The 14,777-nt window shown below is 37.7% G+C and overlaps 1 protein-coding gene across 2 annotated transcripts in view; it reads right to left on the minus strand.

Annotated features, from left to right (window-relative positions):
* The window catches only part of SH3BGRL (SH3 domain binding glutamate rich protein like), a 94,308-nt gene that overhangs the window by 31,388 nt on the left and 48,143 nt on the right, over positions 1-14,777 (minus strand). The gene's annotated exons all lie outside the window — the stretch shown is intronic.

Here is a 14,777-nt window from a genome sequence, read left to right on the forward strand (position 1 = left end):
TACTGAGGAAAAGAAAAGCTTAAACTAAGGTCTAAATTCTGCATTTTTATTGCACCTAGGGTGCTTTATGAATAACAAGAATTTGGCCTTGAAAGTTTGTTCTGAGGAGAAAAAAAATAATTGAAGTTGGTAAACTTTATATAAATCAGGCTACTGTATATCATTGAAGGCATAATTTCAACTATACTTAATAATTTCTTTTAAATGTGGAAAAGGAAAAAGAAGAGGATAGAGTACAACACCAAACTTGGGTTATACCAAAGTATTATGCGGGAGACTAGGAAGGGAAATAATCACCTACCATTATAGTTGGGACTATATATATATATATATATATATATATATATATATATATATATTTTTTTTTTTTTTTTTGAGATGGAATCTCACTCTGTCACCCAGGCTGGAGGGCAGTGGCAAGATCTCGGATCTCGGCTCACTGCAACCTCCGCCTCCCGGGTTCAAGCAATTCTCCTGCCTCAGCCTCCCGAGTAGCTGGGACTATAGTCACGTGCCACCATGCCCGGCTAATTTTTTGTATTTTTAGTAGAGATGGGGTTTCACCGTGTTAGCCAGGCTGGTTTCGATCTCCTGATCTCGTGATCTGCCCACCTCGGCCTCCCAAAGTGCTGGGATTACAGGTGTGAGCGAGCCACTGCGCCCGGCCAGTTGAAACTATTTTTAAGAAAGAAAAAGCAAGTGCATAACTCCAGAACATGGGGACAAGATGTTGCTTAGTATACTGCATTAAAAAAAAAAAAAAAAAGTTAAAACCTTCATTATATTAAAAATATTTTAAATTTTATTTTAAATTATACTCTGTGAAATTCACTTTTTTTGTTGTACATTTCTATGAATTTTAACAAATGCATAGAGTCATGTAACTACCATAGAGAACAGTTTAATTACTTCCCAAAAAATTCCTTTGTACTACCCCTTTAGAGTACTAGTTTTTAAGATTAAAATTTCCGTTCACCGATATTTTTCCTAACTACTTGCATTTTTACTTTCTGGTTTCTTTCAATCACTTTGTTGAATAAGAGTTTAGCTTTTTCACAAAAACACAAATGGATAACTGTCTGTATGTCAAGGCAGCAAGTATTTATTAAGTACTCATTCTGGGCCTAGCAGTGCTCTGGGGACTACAAGAGAAGGCAAAAATACTACATAAGAAGGGAAACTATAGGGATGTAAAACTTTGCAGACATATAAGATATTCTGTAATGGAATGCTTAATTGCAAGATTCACATTACAAAAGGGATTGTTAACAGGATTCATGAGTCCCCTAATATAATGTGTATGTTATAAGCAATAAAATGAGACAAGGAAATCAGTGAGGAAAATTAGTATAAGAGAAGTATGCAAGATAGGTTGAAAATAGACTTTAGTTAAGAAATTATTGTTTAATCTAGGTCTCTAAGAGACATTATTAAAATAACTAATGAGATTTGCTGATGTATTGGTTGGGAAAGATTAAGAATTAAGAATTATTCAATCAAGCACTCATTTAACAACTATTTATTGAGCTGAGACTTTTCTTGACACTTGTTCTAGGTGTCAGAGGAAGAGCAATAAAGATAGCTAAGTTTTTTTTGTCTTTTTGTTTTGTTTTCCCAAGAAGGTGTATTAGAGCATGCCTCAGCCACTTGGAAATAACAACATAGTTCATATAGATAAACTCTGTGAGCTTTAATTCAAGAAGGAAAATGAGGATCCACCAGAATTGTGAGGAACATCCCAGATCCTTGGGAGAAGAATGTCAGCAAACAGGCCCTGTGATGGCATAGAGCTGATAAAAGTGAGAAAAAATAAAAGTGATAAAAGTACATGAGAGAGGCAGAGAGCCTCCCACTATGATTCATCTTTCCACTGGTGATCCAAGAAACTCAGGCCAATGGACAGCACTTTCTTTCTCCCAACCCCTGGAGCTAACATGGGAAGAGGCTTGAAGACACTGTGAGGGAAAGACACCAGGAAAAGCTGCGGATATCTTCCCATACCCAAGACTAAGAGCAGGATGCGATTTTTAATCCGGGTTCATAAAAGTCAGTCATGCAACCTGGTGGCACAACCACGCAGGCATTTTAGTCCTTCGCCAGAGATTGGAAATTCTGTTTTGGAGTTAAGTAGGGGGTCTCCACAGCCAAAACTGTGAAAAGTGCCTCAGCAGTAGGCACTGGAATTGTGCTCTGCCCTGCCATAAGCCTGGGTAGGGAAGAGAGCTGCTATAGCAGCTGTCTCTTCTGGACAATGAGACTTGCCACCAGGGCCAGCTTGTTGACCTGGAACTAGTCTGTGTGGGCCAGTGCTGGGTGCCCCAGCCTGGTCCACTGAAATTGTGACACAGCAGGGCCCTCATCAAAGAGTCTCTCGGTACATAAGAATCAAGTATATACCTAGCTGTGTTGAGTGCAGCCAGCTCTTACCTGTAAGTGCCATCTACCGGCTTGTAGGTTTATCTGCATGGTACAATATAAAACCTGCTGACAGACATACACTATGTAGATTAACAAAGATAAAAAGACGTAAGATTCAAATAAGCACAATCAGAAAGGACAAAGGTGACATTACAAATGACCCCACAGAAATACAAAAGATTCTCAGGAACCATTATGAACACTTCTATGCACACAAACTAAAACATCTAGAAGATATAAATACATTCCTGGAAACACACAACCTCCTGGGATTTAATCGGGAAGGATCTGAAACCCTGAACAGGCCAATACTGAGTTCCAAAATTGAAGCAGTAATTTAAAAAAACTTTCCAACCAAAAAAAAAGCCCTGGACCAGATGGATTCACAGTCAAATTCTACCAGTCAAAGAAGAACTTGTACCCATTCCTCTGAAAGTATTCCCAAAACAAAGCGGAAGGAAATCTCTCTACCTTATTCTAAAAAGCCAGCATTACCCTAATACCAAAACCTGGCAAAGTCACAAGGAAAAAGAAAACTACAGGCCAATATCCCTGATAAACCTAGACACAAAAATCCTCAACAAAATACTAGCAAACTGAGTCCAACAGCACGACAGAACGTTAATGCACCACAATCAAGCAGGACTTCATTCCGGGGATGCAAGGTTGGTTTAAGATATACAAATCAATAAATGTGATTCACAACAAAAACAGAATGAAAAACAAAAGCCATATAATCATTTCAATGGATGCAGAAAAAGCTTTCAATAAAATCCAGTATCCTTTCATGATAAAAACCCTCAAGAAACTAAGTGTCAAAGAACCATACCTCAAAATAAAAAGAGTAATCTATATCAAACGAACGGCCAACATCATAATGAATGGGCAAAAACTAGAATCATTTCTCTTGAAAACTGCAATAAGACAAGGATGCCCAGTGTCATCACTCCTTTTCAACATAGTACTGGAAGTCCTGGCCACAGCAATGAGGCAAGAGAAAGTATAAAAACATCCAAATAGAAAAAGAAGTCAAATTATCTCTTGTCACAGACAATACGATTCTATACCTAGAAAACCTAAACACTCTTCCAAAAGCCTCTTGGAAATGATAAACTATTTCAGTACAAATTTCTAATACAAAATAAATATACACAAATCAGTAGCATTTCTATACAACAATAACATCCAAGCTGAGAGCCAAGTAAATAATGCAATTCCATTACAATAGGCACAAAAGAATAAAACACCTAGGAACACATCAAACCAAAATGTGAAAGATCTCTATAACAAAAACTACAAAACAGTTCCAAGAGAAATCAAAGACAACACCAACAAATGGAAAAACATTATATGCTAATGATTTGGAAGAATAATATTGTTAAAATGGCCGCACTGCCAAAAGAAATCTACAGATTCAATGTTATTGCTATCAAACTAAAAATAACATTCTTCAGAGAACTACAAAAAAAACTATTTTAAAATTCATATGAAACTAAAATATTGCCCAAATAGCTCTAGAAATCCTAAGCAAAAACAACAAAGCCAGAGGCATCACATTATCTGACTTCCAACTGCACTATAAGGCTACAATAATCAAACCAGCATGGTACTGGTACTAAAACAGACTTACTGACTAAGATAAAAAAAAATTGAGAACCCAGAAATAAACTTGCACATCTACAGTCATCTGATCTTTGACAAAGTTTAGAAAAATAAACAATTGGAAAGAACTTCCTATTCAATAAACGTTTCTGGGATAACTGGCTACCCAAATGCAGAAGATTGAATCTGGGCCCCTTCCTTAAATGAAGTACAAAATGTAACTCAAGGTGAATTAAATATTTAGATGTAAGACCTCAAACTCTAAGGATCCTAGAAGAAATCCTAGGAAACCATACTGGATATCTTCCTTGAGAAAGAATTTATGACTAGGTAATCAAAAGCAATTGCAAAAAGCAAAAAAAAAAAAAAAAAAAAAAAAAGAAAGAAAAAACAAATAAAAATCGACAAGTGTAACCTAATTAAAGAACTTCTGCACAGCAAAAGAAATTAGTGCCAGAGTAAACAGACCAGAAGGTGAGATAATATTCACAAACTACACATCTGACCAAGGTTTAACATCCAGAATCTATAAGGAATTTAAACAAATTAACAAACAAAAACAAATTAACTCCATTACAAATGGGCAAAAGACATGAATAGACACTACTCAAATGAAGATATACAAACGGCCAACACACATATAAAACGATGTTCCACGTTACTAATCATCAAAGAAATGTTAATCAAAACCACAATGAGATACCATTTCACACCAGTCAGGATGGCTGCTATTAACAAGTCAAAAAACAACAGATGCTGGCGAGGCTATGGAGAAAAGGGAATGCTTATATGCTGTTGATGCGAATATAATTTATTTCAGCTACTGTGGAAAGCAGTTTGAAGATTTCTCAAAGAACTTAAAACAAAACTAACATTTGACCTAGAAATCTAATTGCTGGGTATATATCCAAAAGAAAATCATTCGACCAAAAAGACAATGTACTTGCATAGTCATCACCGTACTATTCACAACAGCAAAGACATTGAATCACCCTAGGCGCCCATCAGTGATGGACTGGACACCATAAAATTATAAAGACAGAACTATCTGAACAAAAAGAAAACTAACATGGTACAGCAAAACAAGATGATATATTCAGTAATTTCTATCTTTACAAGTTAAGAGGTTTTAATTTATATATATAAATATAATGGTTATTCACACAGTAAGGCATGAACAATCAGTAAATTAATGCAATGTACTTCTCTTTTGCCTTCTACTTCCACAGTTACCTGCTGATATAACTGCTTCTGCATTTTAAGATCTCTTATTACATAAAAGCAAGCTTGCCAAGCCTAATCATTGTGTGCAAAGAAGAAATCTGGAAAAAAATATATACATACCTAGATATTTTTTGTGAAATATGATGTGAAATGTGAAAAAATACACTTTCACATAAAAGTCTTATTATTTCTACTAGATAACAGAGTCTCCTCAAGGGCAGGTCTCACATCTGATTTATGTTGGTGTGCCTCAGAATACAGAACAGAATGCCTTATACATTGTAGGTACTCAATAAATACTTTTAAGTATAGGCCTATTCAGAGCAGAAAGCCTTATTTAAACCACAATGCATCATTTGGATAGTTCTCTCATGAGAATACTGACAAAATCTATTCTATTGATGCTGTAATCACTGTAAAATCAGTTAGTAGTAGTATTTTCGTCTTTCAATCAAAGTCTGTTTTGGCCTAATTCTAAATCAGAAGACATTCACTAAAGAAAGGCAGAGTATATTGACCTTCAGGCCCAAGAACTAAACCAGAAAAGAGGGATGCAAAGTAATGAAGTAGGCAAAAATGCTCTGCTAGCATCTGACACCTTCTAGGTTTTTCTTCCTCTGCCTAGCCCCAAGTTCTAAAATGACCTTTGTTTGTGGACTGGAAAGAATCTTTCTTTTACATTAACACAGGGAGGGGAACATCACACACCGGGGCCTGTCAGGAGGTGGAGGGAGGGATAGCATTTTGAGAAATACCTAATGTAGATGATGGGTTGATGGGTGCATCAAACCACCATGGCACGTGTATACCTATGTAACAAACCTGCACGTTCTGCACAGGTATCTGAGAATTTAAAGTATAATTTAAAAATAAAATAAAATAAGAATCTTTCTTAAAGCTGTTAATCACACTTGATTCATGAGCTACTAGAAATCCATTTAAAATTGGCTTAAGTTTAAAGCTTACTATATATTAATACATACAACTGGTTTTTGTTCTCTGCCTGTCTAGTTTGAGAAAGCAAACAATTCGAAGATGATAAATACACCTTAGGGCAACAAGCATGACATTACATTTTGATGTTGGCATAATAACCTAAACTTCATAAAATAGGAGGCTCAGCTAAACTTTTTCATAGAAATGTACCCTGTCAACTAACATTTTAAATAGTAGATTAGGTGATGTCTTGTTACTTAACTACAGCCCTACAACTGATTGACAGAGACAACTACATGAACATAGTTCCAAATGAACATAATGTGTCCAGTCCTGTAATTTATGCGTTCCCCCTACCACTCCTTTTTCTTGGATTTTTTTCCTACATTTTTTGGTCTGTGTTTCCTAAAGAATTGTGAAGATTTGCATGGAAAAGACATACATTAGATACAAGGATTTTAGAAGTCAAGAAAGAAAGCCAACTTTGGTAGAAAAAAATAACTCAATAAAGATGACTAAATAAATTAATAAAATGCTTTAAAAATGTCTGACATATGATAAGCTTTCAGTTAATGTCAGTTGTCATTATTACTGCTATCATTTCAATAGGTGAGGGAGACAATGTGGTGTATTAACAATAATACTGGACTCTGAGTCAAATTTGGTTCACCATTTGGCTATTTGACCTATAAGACATGAGGTGATAAGCAAATCACTTAAATCCTCAAGGCCTCAGTTTCCTGAGGTCCAAAAGAGGGACATGAGTTCTTACCCTCATAAATTATTATGATTATTCATGTAAATATATTAGAATATATGTAAAAGACCTGTATAAATACAATCAAGTAAGAATTTACGTATTTTTTATTTTTTTTATTTTTGTGAGCACATAGTTGGTATATATATTTATGGGGGACATGAGATGTTTTGAAACAGGCATGCAATGTTAATAATCACATCATAGAGAATTCGGTATCCATCCCCACATCATAGAGAATCGGGTATCTATCCCCACAAGCATTTATACTTTTGTGCTACAAACAATACAATTATACTCAGTTGTTTAAATATTTAGCAATTAAGTTATTATTGACAACAGTCACCCTGTTGTGCTATCAAATAGTAGGTCTTACTCATTCTTTCCAACTTCTTTTTACCCATTAACCATTCCAATCTCCTCCCGACCCCCTCACTACACTTCCCAATCTCTGGTAACCATATTTCTTTCTATGGCCATGAGTTCAATTGTTTTGAATTTTAGATTCCACAAATAAGTGAGAACACATGGCATTTGCCTTATTGCGCCTGATTTATTTCACTTAATATAATGATCTCCAGTTCTATCCATGCTGTTGAAAATGACAGGATCTCATTTTTATGACTGAATAGTACTCCACTGTGCATATGTACCACATTTTCTTTACATTTAATTTATCTGTTGATGGACACTTAGATTGCTTCCAAATCTTACCTAATGTGAATGCTACAACAAATATGGCAGTGCAGAATACCTCTTTGATATATTGATTTCCTTTCTTTGGGGTATATCCAGCAGTAGAATTGCTGAATCACGTGGTAGCTCTATTTTCAGTTTTTAGAGGAACCTATGAGCAGTTCTCCATACTGGTTGTACTAATGTACATTCCCACCAACAGTGTATGGGGGTTCCCTTTCCTCCACATCCTCACCAGAACTTTTTATTGCCTGTCTTTCTAGATAAGCCATTTTAACTGGGGTGAGATGATATATCATTGTAGTTTTGGTTTACATTTCTCTGGTGATAAGTAATGTTGAGCATTTTTCCATATTTCTGTTTGCCATCTGTATGCCCATTTTTAGATTGGATTATAAGCTTTTTTTTCCCTCTAGAATTGTTTGGGCTCCTTATATATTCTGGTTATTAATGCCTTTTCAGATGGATAGTTTGCAAATATTTTCTACTACTCTGTGGGCTGTCTCTTCACTTTGTTGATTGTTCCCTTGCTGTGCAGAAGCTTTATAACTTGATGTGATCACAGTTATTCATTTTTGCTTTAGTTGCCTGTGCCAGTGCAGTGTTACTCAAGCAATTTTTGCCCAGACCAATATCCTAAAGTCTCCCCCAATGTTTTCTTGTAGCAGTGTCTTGTAGTACTTTCAACATCTCAGATTTAAGTCTTTAATCCATTTAAATATGATTTTTGTATATGGCAAGAGATAGGGGTCCACTTTCATTCTTCTGCATATGGATGTCCAGTTTGCCAGTACCATTAACTGAAGTGACTCTCTTTTTCCCAGTGTATGTTCATGGCACTTTTGCTGAAAATGAGTTTATTGTAAATGTGTGGATTTGTTTCAGGGTTCTCCTATCTGTTCTATTGGTCTGTGCGTCTGTCTTTATGCCAATACTATGCTGTTTTGGTTATTATAGCACTGTAGTATAATTTTGTCATGGGATCCTTGGGGTGTAATTTTGCAAGCTAGAAAACTCTGTAGCTGGCAGGACCTTGTGCTTCAGTATTACTTACAACTTCTAGGCTTATTCCACCCATTCAGTTTGGCAGGCTGCACTTGGCTCACGCCACTGTCCTGGATCCCATACCTGCCAAGGGCAAGCCAGGGGCAGAGAAGTGAGGGGTCTGTGGGTGAGCAAGTGTGGGGACCAGACACTGTGCACAGCCAGGCATGCTGGCTTCTGCTGTTGGGCAGGCAGCTCCAGGCACTGACACAGGTACCAGCTCCATGCAAGGCTGTGACTGGACCAAATGTACCACATGTGCCTTCCACTGCAACCACCTGCGTCTGCATGTGGGGAACGTAGTGGTGCTTGGAAGCTTGCAGATGCCAGGAACTGCAGAGCCCCAAAGAGGATGTCACATCTCTGGCTCAGGGACTCCCTAAGTCTGGGCTCCCCAAAGGACTGTAGCTCTTCTCTCTTGTTACCCACAACATAGTGAGCAGGGGTGCATGTGTCAGCCAGGAGATGAGCTTTATTGAGTGACAGAACACTCAGGAGACCCAAGGTGAGTAGCGCCTTCCTGCAGCTAGTAATCTCAGTGTCTGTCAGAGTCTGGCTGAGTCTGGGGTTTTTATGGGCTCACAGGGAGGAAATGGTTATTGATTGGTCCATGGGAAGCCATCGGTGGGCCAAGAAAAAACACTGTAAGTTATCACTCTGGGCCATGGACTCCACCTGGAACTGGCAGCCTGGCCTCCAGGCTTCAGACTGTATCTGGCTTGAAGGTGGGGTTTCACCTGAAACCCATCCCTTTCCACCCAGGAGACTGTCTGCCTTCTGCCACCATCAACCTGCCATCCATAGCACCCAGGCTGTTTGTGCCAAGGGGTGCCTGCAGGCCCGTACCAAGCAACCCTCAGCTTCCTTGGTATCCCTCTCATGATCCTCAGTGCTCAAAGTCCAGAGGAAGCTGAGGCAGCAGGGTCTGGTGTGTCAGCACTGCTCCAATCATGCAAACACCCAGTTGGGTTGCTACAGCACCCAGACATGGCCACAACTTTGCTTCACCCAAGAGCAGGCACCAGGAGTGGGAAGTGGCCAGAGAGAGGGAGAAGGCACTTCTGAGCCTGCAGAAGCAGGGATGGCTTTCCAGCCCCACAAGAAGGCAGGGATGCCTGGGTTCAGAACTCTGGCTGGGCATTTGCAGCTGCACACAGGAGCATGGGGCTCCCACCCTGCCAACTCAGTAGGGGATGGGGCTCCCACCAGTTACCAGCCCCCGCTGGCTCTGCATAATGTGTAGCCCCAGTTGCATCTCCCCCACTGTAGCTGGCATCCCCACAGAGGCTGCTCCAGATAGGCCACCACCACCATCAATTTGAAGTCAGATAATGTGATTCCTCCAGTTTTGTTCTTTTTTGTTTAAGATAGCTTTAACTATTCTGTGTCTTCTGTGGTTCTATGTAACTGTACAGATTGTTGTTTCTATGTTTGTGAAGAATGCCATTGGTATGTTGATATGGACTGCACTGAATCTGGAGATCACTTTGGGTAGGATGAACATTTAAACAATATTGATTCTTCCAATCCATGAAAATGAGATGTATTTCCATTTTTTGGAGTCCTCTTCAGTTCCTGTCATCAATGTTTTATGGTTTTCATTAGATCATTTACTTCTTTGTTTAACGTCCAGTTATTTAATTTTATTTCTAGCTATTGCAAATGAGATTAATTTTTTATTTCTTTTTCAGATTGTTCACTGTTGGCATATAAAAATGCTAATGGTTTTTGTATGTTGATTTTGTATCCTACAACTTTACTGAATTTGTAGATCAGTTTCTAAGAGTTTTCTTGCGGAGTCTTTAGGTTTTTCCAAATATAATACCATATGATCTGCAGAGATAATTTGACTTCCTCCTTTACAATTTGGTTGCCCTTTATTTCTTTCTTGTCAAATTGCTCTAGTAGGACTTCCAGCACTATGTTGAATAACAGTGGTGAAAGTAAGCAGCCTTGACATGTTCCAGATCTTAGAGAAAATGCTTTCAGTTTTGTCCATTCAGTATTTTGCTAGCTGTGTGCATGTCACATAGAGCTTTTACTAAGGTGAGATATGTTTCTTCTATACCCAGTTTATTGGGAGTTTTTGTAATAATGAGATGCTGAATTTTATCAAATGATTTTCAGCAACAATTAAAATGATAATATGATTTGTATTCTTCACTCAGTTGATATCATGTATCACGCTGATTGATTTGCATGTTGAACCATCCTTGCACCCCAGGAATAAATACCGCTTGGTTATGATGAATGATCTTTCTAATATATTGTTGAATTTGTTTTGCTAGTATGTTGCTGAGAATTTTTGCATCAGTTTTCTTTTTTTGATATGTCTTTGTCTTGTTTTGGTGTCAAGGAGATGCTGGCCTCATAGTTTGGAAGTATTCCCTCCTCTATTTTTCAAAATCTTTGAGTAGGATTAAAAGTATTTCTTCTGTAAACATTTGGTAGGATTCAGCAGTCAAACCTTCAGGTTCAAGGTAGTTCTTTACTGGGAGACTTTTACTTATGATTTTGATCTCATTACTTGTTACTGTTGTGCTCAGGTTTTGGATTTCTTCGTGGTTCAATGTTGGTAGGTTTCATGTGTGTAGAAATTTGTCCATTTCTTCTATATTTTCCAGCTTACTGGCGTATAGTTGCTTATAGTAGCCATTATTAATGTTTTTAATTTGTGCAGTATCAATTGTGATGTCTCCTTTTTCATGTCTGATTTTATTTATTTACATCTCTCATTTTTCCCTTAGTTAGTCTAGTTAAAGGATGGTCAATTTTGTTTAGCTTTTCCAAAAACCACCTTTTACTTTCACTGATCTGCTTTGTTTTCTTCATTTTAATTTCATTTATTTCCTTATTACTTCTTTTCTTGTACTAATTTTGCTTTTGGTTTGCTCTTGCTTTTGTTGTTCTTTAAGATGCATTGTTAGGTTACTTATTTCAAGTTTCCCCTTTTTCAGATGTAGACACTTATATCTATAAACTTCCCTGTTACTACTGCTTTTGCTGTATCTCATCCATTTTGGTATGTTGTGTTTCCATTATTATTTATGTCAAAATGTTTTTCAATTTCTTTCTTTTTTTTTTTTTTTTTTTTTTTGAGACGGAGTCTTGCTCTGTCGCCCAGGCTGCAGTGCAGTGGCCGGATCTCAGCTCACTGCAAGCTCCGCCTCCTGGGTTCACGCCATTCTCCTGCCTCAGCCTCCCGAGTAGCTGGGACTACAGGTGCCCACCACCTCGCCCGGCTAGTTTTTTGTATTTTTTAGTAGAGACGGGGTTTCACCGTGTTAGGCAGGATGGTCTCGATCTCCTGACGTTGTGATCCACCCGTCTCGGCCTCCCAAAGTGCTGGGATTACAGGCTTGAGCCACCCCGCCCGGCCTTCAATTTCTTTCTTAATTCCTTCCTTGACGAACTGGTAATTCAGCAGCATATTATTTAATTTCCATACATCTGTATAGTTTGCAGCATTCTTCTTGTTATTTGGTCTATAATGCAGATTAATTTCAATATTTCTTTTTTGATTTTCCATCTGGAAGATCTGTCCAATGCTGAAAGTGGGATATAGGTCTCCAGTTAATATTTTATTAGGGACTACCTCTCTTTAGCTCTAACAATATTTGCTTTATATATCTGGATGCTCCAGCGTTGGGTACATATATATTTAAAACTGTTATATCCTCTTGCTGAATTGACTCCTTTATCATTATATAGTGACCTACCTTGTCTCATATAGTTTTTGTCTTGAAATCAATTTTGTCTTATATAAGTATAGCTATTCCTGCTCTTTTCTTGTTTTCCATCGACATGGAATATGCTTTTCTATCCCTTTATTTTCAGACTATGTATATGTACATATGTATCAGTCTATATCTATCTTTAGAGGTGAAATATGTTTCTTACAGGCAACAGATTAATTGCTTTTGTTTTTAATATCCATTCATTCACTCTTCAACTTTTGATTAGATAATTCAGTCCACTTACATTAAATGTTGTGGGTAAGTAAAGACTTCCTCCTGCCATTTTGTTATTTGTTTTCTTGTTGTTTTGTGATCTTCTCTTCTTTCTTTCTTTCCTGTCTTCCATTAGCAAAGGTGATTCTGTGATATGATCTAGTTTGTTGCTTTTGTATTTTTTGTATATCTACTGTATATTTTTTTGAGGTTACCATGAGGCTTGCAAATATTATCTAATAATCCACTATTTTCAGCTAATAATAACACTGTTTGCATTAAGAAACAAACATGCAAAATAAAACTAATAAAAACTTTACACCTTAACACCATCCCCCTGCTTTTTAACTTTCTGTTGTTACTATTTACATATGATTGTACTGTCTATGTCTCCAAAAGATGCTGTAGTTATTGTTTTTGATTAGTTTATCGTTTAGTTCTTCTACTTAAGATAAGAGTGTTACACACCACAGTCACAGTGATATAATAATCTGTGTTTTTTCTGTGTACTTCCTCTTACCAGTGAATTTTGAACTTTCAGGAGATTACTTTTTGCTCATTATCATTATAATTCCTTTGGCACTTTAAATATTTCGTCCCACTCTCTCCTAGTCTATAAGGTTTCCACTGAATAGTCTGCTGCCAGATGCATTGGAGATCCATTGTATGTTATTTCTTTTGTTGCTTTTAGGATCCTTTCTTTATCCTTGATCTTTGGAAGTTTGATTATTAAATGCCTTGAGGCAGTTTTCTTTAGGTTAAATCTGCTGGGCGTTCTACAACCTTCTTGTACTTGTTTACCGATATCTTTCTCGGTTTTGGAAGTTTCTCTGTCATTTTTCCTTTAAATGAACTTTCTACCCGTATCTCTTTCTCCACCTCCTCTCTAAGGCCCGTAACTTTTAGATTTGCCCTTTTCCACCATATCTTAGATTCTGTATGCATGCTACTTTTTTTTATTCTTTTTTCTTTTGTCTCCTCTGACTATGCATTTTCAAGTAGCCAGTTTTCAAGACCACTACTTCTTTCTTCTGTCTGATCAATTCCACTATTAAAAAACTCTGATGCATTTCCAGTATCCTCATTGCATTTTCTGCTCCAGAATTTCTGTTTGTTTCTTTTTAATTATTTTAATCTCTTTGTTAAATTTATATGATAGAATTCTGAATTCCTTCTCTGTGTTATCTTGATTTCTTTTGAGTTTCCTCATCACAGCTATTTTGAATTATCAGTCTGAAAGTTCACATACCTCTGTTTCTCCAGGATTGGTCCCTGGTGTCTTATTTAGTAATTAATGAGGTCATGTTTGCCTAGATGGTGTTGATGTCAGTAGATGTTCTTTGTCATCTGGGCATTAAAGAGTTAGGTATTTCTTGTAATCTTCAATGTCTAGGCTTGTTTATACCTCTCTTAGAAAAGCTCTCCAGATATTCAAAATAAATTGGGCTTGTGATCCAAGCTGCAGCTGCTTCAGAAGGCATGCCAAGTCCATTAATGCTTTGGCTGTTGCATACTCATAGAGGTATCACCTTGATGGTGTTGGGCTATTTCCAGGAGAATTCTCTGAATTACCAGGCAGAGACTCTTGTTCTCTTCCCCTACCTTCTCCCAAGCAATGGAGTTTCTCTCTCTCTCTCTCTCTCTCTCTCTCTCTCTGTTCTGCACTACCCAAAGGTAGGAATAGAGTGACACAAGTACCAGTGGTCACCACCACTATGACTGCACTGGGTCAGACCTGAAGCAAACAGCACTGTGTCTCACCCAAGGCCTGCTGTAATCACCCCCTGGCTACTGCCTGTTTGCTCAAGGCCCCGGGGCTCTACAATTAGCAGGTGACAAAACCAGCCTGGCCAGTGTTCTTCTCGTCAGTGTGGTGAGTTCCCCCAGATCCCAGGTAGATTCAAAGGTGCTGTGCAGGAGGCAGATAATAGAGTCAAAAATCTTAGCAGTCCACCTGGTGTTCTACTATACTGTGGCCGAACTGGCACTCAAGCCACAAGAGGTAATTCTTTCTACTGTTCACTCACTTTCCAAAGGCAGAGGTGCCTGAACCCATGGCCACTTCCACCACTAATTTCCATGGTTTCAAGTCTTTAGACTGTGCCTTCTTTCTTACTGAAGGTTCCCTGCTACTTAGAAGCCACACCAGG

The sequence above is a fragment of the Theropithecus gelada genome, chromosome X (assembly GCF_003255815.1).
Source record: "Theropithecus gelada isolate Dixy chromosome X, Tgel_1.0, whole genome shotgun sequence".
Taxonomy (NCBI): Eukaryota; Metazoa; Chordata; class Mammalia; order Primates; family Cercopithecidae; genus Theropithecus; species Theropithecus gelada.